General features: G+C 38.8%; 1 protein-coding gene across 1 annotated transcript in view; it reads right to left on the bottom strand.

Annotated features, from left to right (window-relative positions):
• The window catches only part of LOC126622124 (uncharacterized), a 56,852-nt gene that overhangs the window by 13,571 nt on the left and 21,812 nt on the right, over positions 1-21,469 (bottom strand). The gene's annotated exons all lie outside the window — the stretch shown is intronic.

The following is a 21,469-nucleotide window of genomic DNA, read 5'->3' as shown; positions in this document are numbered from 1 at the left end:
CATCCATTTAATCATTTTTTGCTCAAGAGGAAATCGAATATCCTACATTGGAAATATGATCCAAAGTATTAAAATCTCACAAAATAACCAATAATGTAAAGGAAGATGTGCCTCAACAAGCGAGGCATGAACCACCTCTAACAAGTGTCTATTTTTGCGTTCAGCAACCCCATTATGTTGATGAGTATACAGGCATGTGGTCTGATGAACAATACCAAGCATATCAAGAAATGAACGAAGTTCTGTATTAACATACATACTCTCCGCCATTGTTACTTCGAAGAACCTGGATATTCATGTTGTACTGCACAACAACCATTTTATGGAACTTTTAAAAGGCCGACTTAACTTCATTTTTCAACTTTAAAAAACTAACCCAAGTCATTCTTGTACAATCGTCAATAAAAGTAACAAACCAATGAGCACCGCCAAGCGTGACTATTTTCGAGGGAACACATTAGAATGCACAATCATAAAAAGAACCAAACTTTTATTTAAACTTGGAGGAAAAGAAGTTTGATGGCTTTTAGCCAAATCACAAACCTCACACTTAAACTAAGAAGCATCATTCTTAACAAACAAACTAGGAAATAATTTATGCAGATAACCAAAAGAAGCATGCCCAAAGCGTTGGTGCCACATCCAGATGTTTGACACTTTATTAGTATCCCCTTGAGAATCGTCTATGGAAAGAGCTTGAGTCAACAAGCCAAAACTACTAGTAGTCAACTCCAAGTAATAAAGCTTCCCACATCTAATACCATAACCAATCGTCTTTCGCGTCCGGATGTCCTTAAAAACATAAAAATAGGGCCAAAAAATAACCAAACAGTGTAAGACAAGAGTTATTTGGGCAACAGATTACCAATTATAATTTAAGGAGGGAACCACAACAACAGTGTCAAGTTTCATGATATCATAAAGGACAACCATGCCTTCCCCGACAACTGGGGCGGCATCCCTATTAGCAATATTGACCAAGGTTTGTGATGAGGTTTTTAGGGATGGAACCTGTCTAGAATCACAAGTCATATGTTCAGTAGCTCCGGAACCAATTATCCATGTATTATTCGTAACAGAAGTGGAAATATTTAGTGCCTTACCATCACTACTACCTGCCGCATCAATCATGGTGGATGCCTTGTTTGCTATTTGATCTGAATCATTCTTTGTTTCTACAACAGAGGCTCAGGATTTGTTGCAGCGGGGATCACAAGTCTTATCCTAATTCTCTGGATATCCAATCATCTCAAAGCAGCAACTCTTGGAGTGTCCTGTCATGCCATAGTGTGGGCACTTACCTTGTGGACATTTACCCAAGCGAGGGATCCTTTCCCAACACTTCTCCACAAACCTAATAAAAAACATCATCGAGGCCACCAAGAAACACTAGACTCTATCTCTCAGTGGATTTGTGAAACGTTTTAATGTCGTTTTCACACTCCATGGACACTTTATTAAAGTGATCCAATTCCTAAAAAATCTCAATTAATTCTCCGAAATATGTAGCCAAAGGTCGACCATTTTGATGAAGACGTGATGCCTTCTGATTCAAAGAATAAATTCTAGCCTCATCATTCTCATCATAGTAGGCTGCCTTAAGAGTGTCCTAAATCTCCTTCAAAGTAGATAACCGAATGTACCACTTCATAATCTCCGGCTTCATTAAAGGCAATAGCCAACTCTTAATTCTCTGATCTTTAGATAACCAATCATCATATTTAGGATCGTCTTTGTTAGGTGCCTTGATAGACCCACAAAGATACCGCATTTTCGTCCTTCCAGCGATATGGATTTGAATAAGAGGAGCCCATAAATCATAGTTCTTCATATCCAATACCATACCAATGTTAAAACTGGAATTATTCAACTGCACCATAATTGGAGCAGCAGCAAGAATATGCACATAACCAGTCGCCTTTTCTTCAGCCATTTGCCTTGCTATCGGTGCAAATTAAAGTCTATAGTGTGGTGATGGAAACCTGGAACATGGAGACATGAAAACTGAAAGAACGTGGGTAACAACAACGTTGAGTCGCTTGCTGCAATCAATCAAAAAACGGGATAACAAACTCGAACAGCAACAACGTTAAGTCGCTCGCTGTTTACATCAGAACAGAGGCACAACGAAAAGTGTGTTGAGCACGACAATACCAACCCAATTGGAGCTCGATTTTTTTCTAACTCAACTTTGGTGCCAAGAAGAAAGAATGCTTTTCAATGTTATGTGTATTCTTCTCATTCAGAGGTATATGTACAATCCTATCATAATAAGGAAAGAATAATTACAATTGATTACAAGGAATACATCCCAAACTAGGAAACCCATGATAATAGGAATCCCACAATCGCATGAATCCCAATACAAGTCAACATATGTCTACTGGCCATATGTATGGTTCTAATTAATATGAAAAAATTTCCCTGGGATCAGCTTTACTTTTCGTAGTTACAAACCCTTATCATGTTCTACCTTGAAGGGCTGATAGGATTTGGAGCTGGTGAATGCGTTTTGATAGGGAGTAGATAAGAATTAGAGAGAGGAGAAAAAAAAATAAAGTCAAGAGAAAGGTATAAGGGTATAATAGTTATTTTCTAACTAGCTTAAATTCATGTGACATGCTTCATTGACCTATAAATAATTATTATAAATATTTGATTGTTTATGTCCTAAATGAAAATCGAGTATTGATTTATGACTAATTAGTAAAGATTTTATTGACCTTTAGCTAACTAACCTTATATTAAAATGTGAACATCTATTTTAAAATTAACCAACAATAAGAGGGAGAGACTTAGACCATATTCAAAGGAGATGTCAAATATGTCAAATCAGATTAAAAGACATTTAAGTTCTCCAATGGATATGCCATATATTATGTGTGATGAGTCATATTATACTATATATTTTACCCTAATCTTAGTATTAATTTATTGGTTACTTTGTGAGATTTTGATACTTTGGATTATATTTTCAATGTAGGACATTCGACGTCCTCTGGAGCAAAAAGTAACCAAACGGATGAATTTTGGAGTGATTCCAATTGTAGGATATTCGTGAGTCTTTCAAGATGATTGTATCAAAATTTCAGATTTTTCTACCAAGTTGTTTGACCGTGGCAATGAAATAAAGACCCAGCGCGCAGCTTTCCCAGATTGACGTTTTTGGACGTTTTGGGTATTTTGAAGGTCAAGATGACATATTTTGAGGAAGATTCCTTTTGAGGATTTGTAGGGGATGTCTTCAACTTTCAAAAGTGATATTTTGGGACCAAATCGGAATTGAATTGGTTGGTCAAAAGTGTGATTTTCTGAGAAGTCCAAATTTTGGTTTAAATAGGAATCATTTTATTTCCTAGTTATCTTATTCTATTTTGTTTCCTAGTTTTTAGAAGACCTTTCTAGCAAGGATTTTATTTTGTAGTAGTATAAATAAGGCTTTTTAGCAATTAGGGTAAAGAAGAGAGGAGGAAACACAACTTTGAAGTTTATTTTCAAGGTGTTTTCTTTCCTTGTTTTTAATAATATTTTGTTTTATGATTGTTAGTAACTAGTTTCCTTTGCTAGGGCGAGGTTACGAGCCTTAGCAATAATATGTAGTTTCTTTTCAATTTGCTTATGATGTTATGCATGTAGGTTTTGATTAACCTGTTTAAACTATCTAATTTAATTGTCTTGATGATTGGCCACCATTAGGGTATTGAGAAAAGTAATTTGATGCAATTTTGGCAAAGGGCTGTCCTTGGAATTGGCACTATGATTAATATGTGTAACTTCTTAGGATGGACGACATGTCTTAAGGGTTATATGGTTTTTCAAAAGGTTTTCACAAAACTTAATGAGTCTTGCATGTTCACATTCGATCTGGATGCATGAGTTGCATGTTAGATATATGTTTTATGTTGGAGGTTCCATGTAGGGCATACTTCAAGAAAACCTAACCTTCAAAATATGCATGGGTAATTCATAAGTAATTGGAAGAACTACGTAGGATTGTTAAGGTGATGGTTGAACCCTAATTGTTACATCCCACATCGTCCAGGGGAGTGGATCATGTAAGCCTTATATGTATATTCCCATCTCTACCTAGCATGATGCATTTTGGGAGCTCACTAGCTTCGGGTTCCATCGGAACTCCGAATTTAAGTGAGTTCGCGCGAGAGCAATCCCATGATGGGTGACCCAATTGGAAGTTCTCGTGTGAGTTCCCAGAAACAAAACCGTGAGGGTGTGGTCGAGGCCCAAAGCGGACAATATCATGCTACAGCGGAGTCGAGTTCGGGATGTGGTGGGACCTGAGCCAGGATGTGACACTAGTGGTCAAATTTATTTTCAAAACTATTTTCTTTTGTTTTATTTACTATGCCAATTTATTCAATTATTTTTAATTAAATTCGTTTTTAATATTTTAGGTCATTAAATTACCTTTTTCCAAGCTTTGTTTTCAAATAATTAATTAAGATTTGGTATTTACATAAATTATTGATTCAATCCCTATGGAGAACACTGTTCTAAAAATCGGCCTAGGCGCTGGGCGGTGGAGCCTTGCCCCAATTTTGGGCAAAGGGTTTGGAAAAGTCGACTGGAAGCTAGGCGGCCCTAGGAGGTTTTTATTATATTTTTTTATATTTTTTATCAATTGTGTGCTTTTTTCTTTTTTGATTTCATGGTGGTATACTTATGGAAATGGTGTACCTAATTTGCAAATGATGGATTTACTACAAGTTGATCCAATTGGAGCACTTTTGAGGGGATACATACGAAGAAAAAAAGAAAAAAAACTAGATATGACAAGATTAAATAATTTAGTCTATGTCTAATCCAATACAAAGATCATGATTCATGAACAAGAAGAATTTAGTCTATCATCCAAATCCTCATCATTATGATTATATGCTTACTGTTTTTTAAATATTGAACTTTTTAGATGTCTATAATTTGTGTATTCTTCTACTTCTATTTTTGCATTTTATCATTCTTTTATTATCCATACAAGTATAGTTTTTTTTACGTGTAAATAGGCACTTATTTACATGATATATAATAAATTTACATAAATCCGCCAAGGCCGCCTAGGCGCTAGGCCCCCGCTCGGCGCCCGACTAGCGCCTAGCGCCTAGCGATTTTTAGAACCTTGGTGGAGAACGACCTTACTTGAGCTGCTATACTACAATAACCTTGTACTCTTGCAAGTATTTTTAAGTATTTTTATCCCTACTTTGGTGGGTGGTAAAATCCCCATCAATGTGGCATGTGAGTCATTTGACTTCTTGCGTTCTAGTTGTCTTTTTTGATAGCACACAAAGAATGAGTCAAATATATTTAATTTATTTTTAATGCATGGGTCCCATTAACAATCAATAGAATAAAAACTAAAACTAATTTTTATTATTTTTTAATAGTTAATGTAACTCTATGCCCAATAAAATAATAAAATAAATATTTGACACATCTATTGGAAAAGAAAAGAATGTAGCACTTGTATTCAATTGGCCACATCAGCCATCAAATAGAATTTTGACATACTATATTTGACATCTTATTTGGAGATGCTTTTATGATTATTTAAATTATCATGCAAGGCTTCCTTCCTCGATGTAGGATTTATAATTTCACCACAAATTTCATCCTCTTATCAAATAATCAAATTTACGTCTCCATGAAATCCCAAAGAGCTACTAATTAATCGGTAATTCCATCACTTAGAAAAGGTTATGTGGAATAATGGGACAATTAGACTCGTGAAAACTGAAAAAGGTATAAAAGTTCCCGCGTTTGGGGACCCAAGAAAAAACGCGTTTCAACTTTCAACTTTATGATTTTCTTTGTATAGTGCATATACACACAGCTAGGGGCCTAGGGCACGAGAAAGATTTTTCCACTGCGGCTATTTACCATTACCATGAAGGAATAACCATAAGTTAACATAAGTTTCAATTTTATCGATACGGAGTGAAGATTCAAGTTTAAAATATAACGAGAAAATAGCAATAGTTGATTTTAGCAACTATGTTTTGAGGACGTAAATTGTCAAATATTTATGGAATGTACCAGCCTTATGCTAAAAATTAATTGTGTGAACTTCTAATTTATTTTCTCCCCTATATCTGTTTTGATCAATGTGCTAGTATGAATCGAAAAGCTAGAAGCGATGCTACTTTGTACGAAATTATTTTGAAAAAATGAAGGATACCGATCCTCTTTGTGAGGATCTGGATGATCAATCAATCATATATGTTCATCGTACATCATGCGGCTAGTTTTCGTTAGGTACTGTTTGTGTTACAATTTTCTTTAAGTACTCTTTATTTCTTCTTCTCTTTAAATAAAGGATACCGATCGAGAGCCAAAATTTTATCATGTATGTGAGATAAATGCTTTTCCCATAGCTTAGTTCCATAACATTGCTTATAAGTTTCAACACATATGACTATTTACTCCTGCACTCCATTCGAGATATAAAGTTGTTGGGGCCTAAAAATGTCACACACCAATCCAACCAAGTCTCAAGGCCCAATTGTCATGCAAAGCCTACATTCAAGTCCAAACACACGCCAAGGCATAGGATTGAAGAAGAATATATTCATAGACATGCCATTCCACGCCATGCTCATGCCTATTCATCACGCCATGCTTCCTTAGCCACAAATCATGCTAAGCCCAAGTCACGTATTTGGGGCTTGCCAAGTAGATTGTGGTGTGGATGGTTATGGAAGGTTATCGGGCCTACGTGGAATCGAGGTCATGGAAGACTTTGGGCAGCTTGGGAGCCCAAAGATCCAATCTCATACCCTTTATATTCCACGCAAGCATCATTGAGAGAGAACTAGCCTAGCTTATCCCTTTATCTAGCAAGCCAACCCCCTTATTTAGGATTAAACTAGATTCTTGCATTAAATGCATGTTAAAGCCTAGCAAGTCAGGCATTTAATGCTGACTTTCCCTTCCTAGCCTGCATAGATAACCAACGCACATAAGCCGTGAAGCATGCTACCAAATTTAGCGCTTATGGAAGGCCGCCCTGGGAAAGACATGCCTTGGGAAGAAGCAATCTACAGGTCTCAACAGTGCAACTAGTTTACACCAAAAGGGGAATAATAGGATAGCTAGGAAGAAAGAAGGGGAAGACCAAGCCACAAAAGGATATTCCTTTTAAGCCTAAAGAAGAACCCTTCATCTACATAAAGAGGGAGAGAAACCATTAGAGAGGAGGAACATAGAAAAAAATCAGTAAGATAGAACCACCCAGGAAGAAACCCAAATAGCTCCATTTTAGTCGAGAAGGTTACTCCAAGCCTCAAGCATCACCATTCATGCAACCTTAGCAATTTCCACAACCTTCTATCAAACATCTCAACCATTAAAAGCCTTGTTATCACCCTAGGAAAGCCCAAAACATGCAGCTAAGAATGCCATGCAACCATGCCAACCTTCTCTCTCATGTAAACTAATAATCTTCTAGCTTCCACACCCGTTTCACTTGAGCAGGTCATTATCTTGATCTTTCATGCTATCATTGAGTCGTTAATGTTACTGGGGTATTTCCTAAGACAAGCTTTCTCTTTCAAGATATCCCAGGACTTGTTACGAATCTGTACCAAGGGAGACAAGAGAACATTCTCAAAGTCCAAGTCCACCTCGACCTAAAAGTCTTCCAACATAAATTGGCGACTCTGCTGGGGACAGGTCGCAATCTTCATTCAATGGCTCCCAAATCCAACAGAAACATTGCCATGAGCGGCAATGCCTCAGACACAGGTAAGGTTGCTTCCCAACTCGACGAGTCTCAACATGAAGGCCAACGCCAGGAAAGCCAAGAAAACCTGGATGAATATGACATGCCAGACATCATCGTAGCCATTTATGCCTTAGGTAAAGCCCAAAAGGAAATTGTTGCGTTCGTGAAAGAGTTGAAAAACTCAATCCTGAAGCCAAACAAGAAAACTAGTGACAATGATTGCAGACAGAGAAAAGGCTTCTCAGGAGGAGTCAGCTGCTGCTACTGGCAAGGGTTTTGAGAAAGCATCATCATTTATCACTCAGGAAGACGTCATAGTCATGCTCGAAAAAGAGCTACACATGAGCTCGGGGGACTGGAAATATATTCATGAGCCACCATATCCAATCAACGTTCTCCACATACCATATTCTAAAGGATACAAGACTCTTAACCTTGTTTTTTTTTTTTTACGAGAGGAAGGGCAGCCCTAAGGTATAAGCCGTTTCATTGACATTTTGGGTCCTTATGTCAGGGACTGCAGCCTCCATCTCAGGGAGTTCTCAAAAAGCCTAACTGACCATGCCTATACTTGGTACACTAACCTCGCACCAGGTTCCATCTAGACCTAGGAAAAGCTGGAAAGAAAGTTTTGTAAACAATATTTCCAACATGAGGAAAAGGTCACAACAACTCAGCTCTATAATACACGCCAAAAGCACAGGTAAGATCCAATGACTTTTGTCAAACGTTTCCGAGACCTCGCCATTGACTGCTATGACGAGAAGGATGAGGAAGCTCTTGTTGAGATCTGCATCAACAACATTGTAGCTGACTACAGGGTGTATTTGGAGAACATCGATATCAACCAGTTCTCCAGGCTCTTGGAGGTAGTGAGGAAGACTAGCTTGTCGGTCAAACCTTCCATGGGGAGATCCTGGAAAACTGACAAAAATGAAGCTCATCATGCCCTAGCCGTGGATGATAAATCTGACTACAACCTATAGAAAATGAAGGAAATTGAGAGCGATAAGGAAACTTATCCTCCGCTAGCATGCATCGACAAAGAGTTCCAAGCCATCTTTGATACCATGCTCACAAATGAGACTATTAAGTTGCCCTGGCCGTACAAACCCTCTTCCAAGGAAGACAGAAAAGATCCCAGGTAGTGCCGCTACCATTAGTATATGGGACATCCCTTTATTATATACTAAACTTTGCGAAAAAATCTCCATGCAAAAAAATTGTGAAGGAACGCTAGAGTTGACATGCAAAATGTAAGCCACACATAATGACCCTCTGTTCAAACGTTGAGGGAAGGAGATGGCAGCTGTCATAACATGCTCTGGAGATTACGATGATTACCATCCATGAATCCATGATCCTAAGCCACCAGAATCCATTTGGGAACTGTCCGGGAACATGGAAAAGGCTTACTGGTGCAAATACTCCAAGCCACAGAGCTATTATACGCCATGGCCTCAAGCTGAGGGGTAGGGATATGAGGATGCAAATCTTATGGATTTCGCCCCAAGCCTAGGTGATGAGGTCTTTACCATTGATATGCCTAAAGAATACAACGAGGGAGCCTCAGAAGAGCAGTTGTTTAACCATGAAATGATGGCTATGACTTTGTACAACCTTCCTGACATGGAACCCGACATGGTTGAGCGTCACCTTTCCCTAGGGCAAAGGCCCACTATAGCACAGGTCTTCTAGGAAAACCCGAAGTTTAAATCCATGTTCAACCATCTTGAATACAGCTCGGAAGCAAGAACTACTGCTGCTAAAGCTCTCATGCATGTTTTCGAATATTATGGCCCTCAATGCTATGCTGCCCAACCACAGAAGGTTTCCTTGAAAACAATAATGTCATCATCTTCACTGATGAAGATATGGAAGTGGCTTTCCCTGAACACTGAAGGCCACTGTACTTGGAAGGACAAATCAACGATGTCTTCATCAGACGAGCTTTGGTGGACATTGGATCCTCGCTCAACATTCTGCCCTTGCCAGTACTGAATCTAACAGGCGTCCCAAGGACAAAGGTGGTAAGGTCTCAAATCTCTATTAATGGGTAGGAATATCAGTGAGGAAACTATAGGATATATCAAGATCGACTTGAAGATTGGCTCTATCAGATCCTTTACTAAGTTTTATGTGATAGACATCAATGTGGCTTACCACACTCTGCTCAGAAGGCCATGGATAATTAAGCACAAACTCGTGGCTTCCACCTACCACCAGTGTGTCAAGGGAATGATTGGTCTGAGGCCTTTTCGCATCCTAGGAAACCATATGTCATTCAACCTGGATAAAGTTCACTATTTTGGTGCTGAGTTCTATAATGATTTCTCAAGTACCGAAAGTGGGATATCACATGCCTCAGGGATACCTTTACCCCCTTGGGAAGAAGTTCGATATCTTAGTGACCAAGAATTCTTAGCCACTATGGAAAAAGGAAAATGCATACAGCCAGAGGCTAATGTCCTTGCCTACACTCCACCTTAATGTTCCAGGGTCGTGTTTCCCGACGATCACATTGTCTACCGCTTATGACAGGTTGGGGGGCCTGACCACATTGTGTGGGAAAGCCCCAAGTATGAAGGCGTTGCAAACTAAGCAAATGCCACTGAAGATGAATCCCTGCAGAAAATCATGCCTGTGTCGAAATACATGCAAGGTGGATCCATTGCAGTGGCAGAAAATCTTGAAGAGGTAAACCTAAGCGATGATCCCTCTGTACAAAAAATGATTTCTATTAGTGTTTACGTAACTGTTAAGGAAAAGAAAGAACTAGTCAGCATGTTGAAAGAGTTCAAAGACATCTTTGCCTAAAGTTATGTTGCGAAATTTAAACTAACCAAAATTAGTCCAATTTAGTTCCAAATTTTATGGTCGCAAGCATACAAATCGTTCGATAGTATAGAAACCAAGCACTTAATATCATCCCACAGAAATTAATCCAATTTTAAACAACTAACTTAAATCCAATTGCAACATAGTGAAATTTAACATATATATGTGTGCGTGTGTGTGTGTGTGTGTGTAATGATGGTTTTGAGAGTTGATACTAAAAGTAAAATAAAACATATGAAAACAAGAACTTCTGAGCACAATACGAAAAGCTACAGCCAAGAAAACAAGTTGTAATTCAATCGAGTAAAATGCTAGAGTGTCTGACTCACCATAACCAATCCTACTTATTTCCTGCAACGAATTATTAACAAGTAATCAATCTCATTGATAGTCAAATTTCCCTAATTCATGTAATATCTATGGCATCTAGACTATTACGTATATTCCACTATGCAACCATCCATGGCATCTAGATTAGTTTAACATAATGCAACTCATTACGATCAATAGAAATTTATATAAAGACTACATAAATCCTAGAGTATGGCATCTACTACTAGGTAATTTATGGTATCTATTTGCAAGAAGCTATCACTCAAGTTAAAAACATGGCATCTGCACAACTTGCATCAAATTTACTAAGTAAAAGTCAAGATGGTTGCTAATCACCAAGACTAAAACCAAGCATATAAGCACAACAAACTACTCAATCAAAATTGAAAACTTGAAAATAATTCAATTCAGAATTTAAGCATTCATAGTCATGGCTACATCGTAGCCCTAGCTAAAAGAAATTAGTTCCGAAACATAACAGGAAATATTATTGAATTCATAAAAAATTAAAAGAAATTTTAATCTCCCAACTCGACTTCCAATAAATATGAAAGTGGCTAAATCCCCAAATCAGTAGAACCCATGCTCCTACTAAGAACCCACGAACTAAAATTTTAAATGGAAATTTGGGTGCCCATCTTTCTGAACCATTCTCATTCCTGAACCGAGTTGTCTGGGTGGTATGAATATCAAAAGAGAAATCAGAGCTTTCTTCTTTTTTTTTCATGCAAATGAAAAGATAAATGCAACCTTGTTATGGAAGCGGTCACATGCCTTTTCCTTCACCCTTCACAAAAGTTAAATAATACCAATGTAAACTATTGAAGCCCAATGACATACACAAATATAGGTCGATGATATTTGAAACAATTCCCAGACCTATTTGACTAGCCATGGAAATTAATGACTTATAATATAATTCTCTATCATATTAATCTAGCTCAACTAAAAGTAAAGATATCAGTTCAAAATGTCATTTTTAGGGATAGAATAAGTAGTACAATTTGTACTTATCAAGTTATGAAGAGATGCCAGGCCTTGACCCGAATTTAGTGTGCCACATGCTAAATACACAGCCTGGGATCAAGCCTATCATGCATCAAATGAGGAATTTCCACCCAGTAATAGAAGCTAAAATCAAAGTTGAAGTATAAAAGCTCTTTCAGCCAGATTCATCAAGCCTATCAAGCACCCTATTTGGTTAACCAACATCGTCCCAGTAAAGAAGAAGAACATTGTTCAAATCCGGGTTTATATTGATTACCGAGATTTATATGTAGCATGCCTATAAGACGAGTTTCCACTGCCTAACATGGACATCATGATCGATTCAACCTCAGAGCAAGGCATGATGTCGTTCATGGATGGCTTCAATGGATACAACCAAATCAAGATGTCTGCCAAAGATGCTGAGAAGACGATTTTCCGCAAGCCATTTGGAAACTTTTACTACACGGTCATGCCTTTTGGACTCAAAAACGCCGGTGCTACCTATCAGCGAGCAATGACAACAGTCTTGCACGACATGATGGGGAATGAAGTGGATGACTATGTGGATGACTTTACATGAAATCCAAGACCAGGGAATGGCATTGGGAAGTGCTAAAGAAAGTGCTGAGGAGATGTCGAGCATATGGGTTGAAGATGAACCTTAAGAAATGCGTCTTTAGTGTTTCTTCAGGCAAGTTCCTGGGCTTCTTAGTGCATTAGCGCGACATTGATGTAAATCCAGACAAGGTGCAGACCATATGAGCCTTCATGCCACCTACAAATACTAATGAGCTAAAAAGCTTGATGAAAAAATTGTCTTACATTCGGCGTTTCATCCCAGGATTAGCAGTAGCAACAGAAGCCTTCGCCCACTATTTAGGAAAGGGAAGAAATTTGTGTGGACCAAGGAATACGGTGAAGCTTATCAACGGGTCTGGCAGCTCGTCACCAACCTTCCTACCATGAAGGCACCAGTTTTAGGCATTCTGCTCAAGCTTTACCTAGCCATAATAAGCAATGTCGTAGGAGCCCTGCTTGCCCAAGACAATCCAACCTGGGAAGAATCACCAATTTACTATGTCAGCCGACAGTTAAGAGGAGCCAAAACCCACTATGAGAAAACGGAACGCCTTTGCTTAGCTCTTTTCTACGGATCATAGTGGCTGCGCACTATTTCCTAGCCCACAAGCTACACTTTATGGTAAAGTTTGACCCGTTAAGGTACTTGCTCACTAAATCTATACTATCTGGTAATTTAGCTCACTAGTTGCTCCAACTTTTCGAATTTGATATTATATGTGTGATGCCTAACTCTATCAAAATCCAAGCTATGAGAGACATGCTAGCATTATTCATCGAAGAAGAAGAGGCCATCAACTCTTAGGAATTCTTTGGTGCACTGCCAAAGATAGTTGTCGCTGCTGTGAAAGAGAAGATGTGGGTCATGCATTTCGATGGTTCTTTTACAACCACAGGAGGAGGAGTTGGCTTTGTACTTATCAATCCAAAGGGCCAAGCTACTGCCCTATCCTTCAAGTTAAACTTTCCATGCACAAACAATGTAGCTGAGTACGAAGCTTTCATTATAGGCCTTTCCACAGCTAGGGAAATGGGCGCAAGGAAGGTACGAGTCATAAGGGATTCAAATTTGGTCCTGAGCCAGGTCAAGGAAACATATCAACAAGTAGAGATACAAAGTAGCATGGCTCATAAGAGGCCTAAGCAAAATTCAAAAACTTAAGGAGAAGGTTGACAGTAGCAAATTCACGCGAGGGCAAGCATCAAAGAAGAATAGGGAGACATACCTCTATATTTTCCTCTTCCACCAAAACGTCATCGTTCAAAAACTCGTCGACTTTATCGAGATCAACATCCTCTACTGCCTTGCTACCATCTTTCCTGCTTGGTCTGCCGTTGTTTTCATCCTTCCCTAGGGAAGCCTGAGGATGTTCCCCACTTCCAGGGTCGAACTCGGCACTTCTATTGCTACTTTCCTCAGCGGCCAAACCCTCTCTAGCTACCTCATTGCCTTTAGTTTCCCCAGCGCTCAGCTTTTCTTCACTTGCCTCAATAATATCAAGGAACTCAGGAGGCTTGGGAGTGCTGGAAGAGGCAGACGTTCAGGCATTCTAGGTTCTACGTGCATAGCCAGCGGAAGCTACTTCCTTGGCATGAGTTTTGGCAATAACAAAAAAATTATAATCAGCACACAACCACAAAGCAATGAAAGCAAGAAAAAAGGGAATATGACTCTTTACCAAGCTTTGGCTTCCCCAAGGAACTTTCGCTCTTCGATTTCGTTGGAGTAGGGAATCATCAGGCTTACTACTAGGAAAGCCATCTTTTACCATGCGAGGCCTAAAGTGTTTCACTGCATCATATGAGGCACAACATGTAAAGCACTTAGGAAAAGCATGCAAGAGGAATGTTAACAAAGGAAGTCAAGCTAAAGAAAATATACCCGAAGCCACCTCTTCCCTTGACTTGTACACTTCCCTTCGTCAAAACCAGACACCCTACTCTTCTTCGTGCTCTAGGAAGAATCATCGAAAACATTATTTTGCTCAGTTGTGGTAGGGCACCGGCGCTTCGAACCAAAAACGACCGTTGAGGGCTCTAGCACAAATCACGGATGACTGGCAACACTAGGAGATAACCGCGGCTATTTGTCATCATGAAACTTGGCAATGGCAAAGAAACACTTCAACCAGTAAGCAGCATAGCCTTTAGAGATGCCACCTATTAGAGTTTGATAGGTAATGTACTGGAAAGGGCAAAAACATGTCGTAGACTTATACATAAAACTCCAAAACATAATGCTAAAAGAGGTTTCAGCTTCGGTAGGGAAAGATATTGGCACACCTTGAACAAAACCCAGTAGCCATCGTACTCATAAAGGAGAGTAAACTGCACTCATTTCCTCACTATCTTCCCCCTTAAAAGGGACCGAGGGAGCCAGCAAAGCCAACGATTTTTTGGTAAGTAAAGGAAAATCCAAATTCTCGGAAAGATGAATTGACGTCACATTTGGATCATTATCAAAAGCAACATCAATAAAGAACATCACGGAGGCAAAACCTTTGGGGACTGACACGTATGGACGAAAAATAAAAATGTTCACATCATCTAGAAGCTCTAGGAAGTCCTTGCTTCTTCGCTGGAATCTTCCCAAACCAACGACAAGCCAGTGGGAGCTTCTCAAGTAAATAAGAGGTGGAGTTAATAACATAACGACTCTTTGCTAAGCCTGAGGGGTATGGATTTATCTTCAAACCCTTGATACGCTCCCATAAGAAAATTTGAAGAAAGCTAGCACAAATAAAACTTTTCAACGGAGCACTACCTACGACCTGCTCCTCCAGGGTGTGAAGCTGGTCCAATTCGTGGTAGAAGAGCCCGAGGAACAGCGGAACCACTTGGCCACGTGCGATTGCCATGGCCCAAGAAATCACTTGGCGACTGAAAGTATCCTTACTATCATAGAAAATGAAGTGGCCTAGCCACAAACACAACATGGCCTTGAACCTATAGTTCGACTCTTGTTTATTCTGCCAAAAATATTTGATCCATTCATTGAAGTGAAAAGCCTTTCTCAGAGAGGTATGAGCATCTTTCTTTAAAACATAAAAAAATATCAGTGTGTGCAGAAGGAATGACGTAATAGAAGGGATCCACATTACCCACAATTAGAAGATGCATAATGTTGGCAACATCTTCTAAAGTGGGGGTAAATTATCCCCAAGCACAAACAAAAGTATAGGTCTCTGTACTCCACCGCCTAACCACATGGCAAAGAAATTCAGGCTCGAGACGAACAACCTACTTCTTGGTTATGAAAACAGCGTCCAAAACTTTGGCCCTTGTCAAAGTCACACACTGGTTAGCAAAGCTAAGCTCAGTATCCACCCCATCTGCCCAGCCAGTGGCCTCACCACAGGAGAACTCGAAGTGGATCAGCACAGCGAGAAACAACCCATTCTCAATGTAGCATCGAGAAATACGTCTAGCATCAATATGAGGGACCGAATCTAAGGAGGGTTCTTTCCCCTTGAAAACCTTGCTTTGAAAACCAAGAGAAGGCGGCAGCTTGCCTCGTCGAAGTCAGTCCCCATTAATGAAGGACCCATCAATCGCAGTTAGGCACTTTGGTGACTTCGCAACCATAATGCACCTATGGAAAGCAAGCATCAAACCATAGATATCACAAGCCAGTGCAGCATGCAGGAAGAAACATGCAAGTATACAAGGCGAAACACGATAAAGAATCTACCCCGAAAAAGCAAACAAATGCGCTTCGGGAAAGCAAAAGGGTACATTCATAAAAGTCTAAGCTTTTTATGCAAAATCCATGACTTTAACATGGGACTATTTTCCCTACATGCTCTCACGCAAAACACATGCATATTTCCATACACATGCCATGCTATCAAAGTCCTAAAAGATCTAGCCAATGAAAGTGTGTCATATGTGTACCCAAGCAAAATACAGGTTATATGCAGTCAAGCTAATCATGCCAAGCATCCTAAAAGATCTAGCCAATGAAAGTGTGTCATATGTGTACCCAAGCAAAATACAGGTTATATGCAGTCAAGCTAATCATGCCAAGCAGATCAATGCAATTGATCAATCAATCCTGCTCAAGCGTGCACCAACATGCAAAAAGGCAAAGCTAAATGACAAGTGCACACCATACATGGAAAGCAAGAGAGAAATCACATAAGGAAAACACACATGGTTTCGAAGCAGCAAGGCTACCCAATGAGTGGAGTTGAATTTCTCGAAGAAAATATCCACACCCTTTATGCGTCAATGATAAAACCCCAAAATCTTTGAAATGCATAATCAAAGAGGAAAGATGCATGCCTAATTTCATTACCATGGCAAACACAGAAGACAAAAATGAGAAGAAAAATTTGAAAATAGGTCAAGGGAAGAATTTCCTTACCTGAACAAAGCCTTGTTACAGAACTTAAAGAAGTATGAACGAGAGGACACAACCCAGCTCAAAAAGTAGAGAAGAATTTGGAGAGAAAAACAGTTATGAAAAATTTGAAGAATGAGGAAAGGAAGAGCAAGAACAAATTAAATAATTGTCCTAGGGAGAAGAGTAGTTTGTAATGGTTACCAAGTGGAAGTAGAGGGATACCTAGAGTTTCTCTATATGATTGGACATGCACGGGAAGCAAGGGAACACAACAGCAGGGAGTGATCAGTTGCCATTCGAAAAGATGAAGAGTCACATCAGGAAGCCCACGTTATAAAAAAAAAGGAAAGAAATCCTTTGGGCCTGGGTTGATTATTTAGCCCACTCAAAATATCTCATAGCCCAAATAATCAAGAGGGCTAATGTTAGGGCCTAAAAATTTCACACACCAACCTAACCAAGTCTCAAGGCCCAATTGTCATGCAAAGCCTACATTCAAGCCCAAACACACGCCTAGGCATGAGATCGACGAAGAATATATTCACAAACATGCCATGACACGCCATGCTCATGCCTATGCATCACGTCATGCTTCTTTAGCCACAAATCATGCTAAGCCCAAGTCACGTATTCAGGACTTGCCAAGTGGATTGTGGTGTGGATGGTTACAGAAAGTTATCGGGCCTACGTGTAATCGAGGTCATGGAAGACTTTAGGCTGCTTGAGAGACCAAAGATCCAAGTCCATACCCTTTGTATTCCACACAGGCATCATTAAGAGAGAACTAGCCTAGTTTATCCATTTCCCTAGCAAGCCAACCCCCTTAGTTAGGATTAAACTAGATTCTTGCATCAAATGCATGTTAAGCACAGCAAGTTAGGCATTTAATGCTGACTTTCCCATCCCAGCCTGCACAGACAGCCAACGCATAAAAGTCGTGAAGTGCGCTACCAAATTTAGCACCTACGAAAGGCCACCTTGGGAAGAAGCAATCTGCAAGTCTCACTAGTACAACTAGTTTACACCAAAAAGGGAATAATATGATAGCTAGGGAGAAAGAAGAGGAAGACCAAGCCACAAGGGGATAATACTTTGAAGCCTAGAGAAAAACCATTCACCTACATAAAGAGGGAGATAAGCCAATAGAGAGGATGAACACAGATGGAGAAATAGAGAAAATGCAATAAGATAGAACCACCTAGGAAGAAGCTTAGAGAGTTCCATTTTAGTTCAGAAGCTTACTCCAAGCCTCAAGCATCACCATTCATGCAACCTTAGCAATGTCCACAGCCTTCTATCAAACATCTCAACCATTAGAAGCCTTGCTATCACCCTAGGAAAGCCCAAAACATGCAGCTAAGAATGCCATGCAGCCATGACAACCTTTTCTCTCATGTAAACTGATAATCTTCTAACTTCCACACCACGCTTCACTTGAGCAAGTCATTATCTTGATCTTTTATGTTATCATCGAGCTATTGATGTTACTGGGATATTTCCTAAGATGAGCTATCTCTTTTGAGATATCCCGAGACTTGTTACGAATCCGCACTAAGGGAGACAAGAGGACGTTCTCAAAGCCCAAGTCCACCTCGACCTAAAAGTCCCCTAACAAAAGTTTACTAACTTCTCTTACAATATCATTTGTATTTGAGTACTAGAGTCGTTCTAAAATGACTTGATTCGCTCACCGTATGATATATATTTAGTGATGAGGTGAGTACCATTGCCTGTTGAGGACTTCCGACTTGGATTAACCATAGATGAAGTTCTCTTGTCCGAAAAGCATCGTCCATTAAAGGCCGGTATAGCTAAGAAACTTCTGGTAGGATTTCATCAATCTACACTGGTGCCCCTTGGGGAACATAGGTGTTGGCGAGAACCTCCGTAACGGGCGAATAAAAATTTTCACTTCAAATTCTGGACCTCAACATCCTGCTGCTCATGGTGTTTCACAATTAGTATTGAAAATGAACAGAGAAGTGATGAAACATGCGAAACCACATCACTCTAGTAATTGAGTCAGTCCACTCATATATTAAAACTCATTTTTAGAGTATTCTTTAAAAAATGTTCTTATTTACTAAATTATAAGGCATTTGTTAATCCACGTGACATGCATGAATTTGCCATCCATACATTGTTTTAGCAATCATGTTTTTGCTTGATTTGGATAGATATAGCGAGAGAGATTAAAATTGTTGAAGATATGGAGAAAAGATGGACGAGAATGACAAGACAGACTCAGCTCTCACTAGATCTGCATTATCGGATTGTGTTTGGGTATATGGTGGCATCTCATGTGTGATGCTGATTTTATACCTCAGATTTTATACTTTTGGACTCTAATTGCTCTAATAATCTTTTTCTCTGTTCCAGTCCCATGATTGATGATCCATCCATCCCACAAAAATATCTCAAACCCTAAAAGTCCCATGATTGATGATCCATCCATCCCACAAAAATATCTCAAACCCTAAAAAATAATATATATAAAGAAATTAATGCAATTAAACTGCGGGCCATTGGAATGAGAACTGAAAGATCATGGGTTCAGTTGGGGCTTATTCTATTTATTTGTGGTAAAAAGGGAGCTGCAATTTGCATGCAGCAGACAAAATTGTTGTTCCTTGTAAACACAGCCATCTTCTTTGCACATGAATATAATAATAATGCAATGAACAGAGTTTTCTCATCATTCTCTACTTTATTCTTAGTCATTTTTCCGGTTTATATATTTCTAATGCACACCATACCCGATTCGACATATGATCTTATCGTCCAAAGTTGCAGCTTCAAAATATAGTATGTAAACAAAATATTCTAACATAATCTACGTTTGCTTAATTAATATACAACATAGGATATAACTATATAGTAGATTAATACAATGATAATCACTTGTTTAGGTCCCCTTTATAGTGTTATCTCGGTGGGCGGATTCATTCAGGGACTAGTTGGGTTCTGGGACCCTACGGGAAACGGAAAAATGGATTGGAAGGTCTCCCGAAAGTATTATTGCATTATGGTACAAGACCCATTAGTGCCCACCAAGTATTCGATTAGATACCTTCTTTGTAGGTGAAACTCAACATGCCGTGATAGTATGATTTGATAGTGTCAACAAGTCAACAAGTGCTCAATGAAATATCTCATTGACAAAACTCAACATAAATCGACTGGACTCAAAAAAGTTGTACGCGTCGCGAGCATTTCTTTCGTCTAAAAAAATTATTTTAACTTGTATACTATAGGACACTTTGAGGTATGATTAATGGTTTTGCCACTGATTATCTCATGATTCAAATTGCTTATTTTTTTAGGTTAAATGATGAAATATATATAATCCCAACAAAACAAGTGTGTCTAATCGAGTTGTTAGGGCCGTTTCAATCTACTAAATGGTTAGCGTTTGAATGCTACTCACATATTAGTTGCGTTCAACCACTATAATAAACTCATAAGCTTCTCTAGTTCATTCATGATAATGGCTATTTTTATTGTTTATGATTAGATTTATGAAGTTTTCACTTGTTTCATCGTTTAGACCTGCACAGGAAGCCACGTTCTTTTGCATGTGTTAGTTACTAATCAGCCTAGCAGTAGCATATGATAGTTAAAAATTGAAAATAACAAGATTAAAAGGCATGCTGGTCTTCTTCTTTCGTCTTCGGGTCCCAAACCATGATTCCTTTTTCTTCTTATGTCACTAACAGGCAACAGCCTTCCTCCTTACGTTTCAAAGGCACGTGCAGTCCTAATTTAAGCAAAAAAAGAAATGTGTGTTGTGTACGAAAGAAGAGATCAACTCTTATAAAATAATTCATTGTTATGTGTCTTTACGATTTATTAATACAATGTCATTTAGCTAGAAATTTATGTATGACATTATTTGATTGGAACATGAGGCCACCGCGACGGTTTTAAATAGTGATTGCATGGTCATTGTTTGTGATGGCAAGCTCAACTTTTATGCTTTTTTTTCCTTTGAAGAAGATGGAGAGCAGCCAACATGCACTTGAAAAGTAGTGGGAATTGAGATGCAAGAGATATGGGGAGGGGCATCTTTTTGTTGAGTTGGGTCTGTCAAATATGCTTTCTTTCTTTTTCTTGTTTCAGAAAATTAGCCAATTGTGGGCAGCGTGTACATATGAGGGCTTAGGCCGTTTTCTTTGACACTTTTTTCTTTTCTTTTGCATATGGGACTATATATTGCATGTCACTGTCCACTAGTAGGAATTGATTAGGTCAGAAAGGTACAGAAATTATTTGCACTATAATTTTTTTTTTTTTTTTGAAATCATCAATAACAAAGTATCGACGGCTTATGAGTTTATCTGACATTAGACGTGGGATGAAGGGAAAACATGAGAGGACAATCACAATCCGTTTAATTTGTATTCAAGGGACAAATTTTTACGCATGCATACTTTATTTATTTATGCTTATTAGATTGAATAAATCAAAGAAAAATCAAAGATAAGAATAAATATATTGTGTATAAGAAATAAAAGTGTGCGTAAATCATTATGGTCGTCGCTTATATGATACAAGATAATCAATTGCATTTGATCCATAATTTATAACAATAGCAAAGATGGATATATATATATATTCAAATGTACTCACTAGATTGATTATTTATG

This window comes from Malus sylvestris, chromosome 5 (genome assembly GCF_916048215.2).
Source record: "Malus sylvestris chromosome 5, drMalSylv7.2, whole genome shotgun sequence".
Classification (NCBI taxonomy): Eukaryota; Viridiplantae; Streptophyta; class Magnoliopsida; order Rosales; family Rosaceae; genus Malus; species Malus sylvestris.
This window is presented reverse-complemented; position numbering and strand designations above follow the sequence as displayed.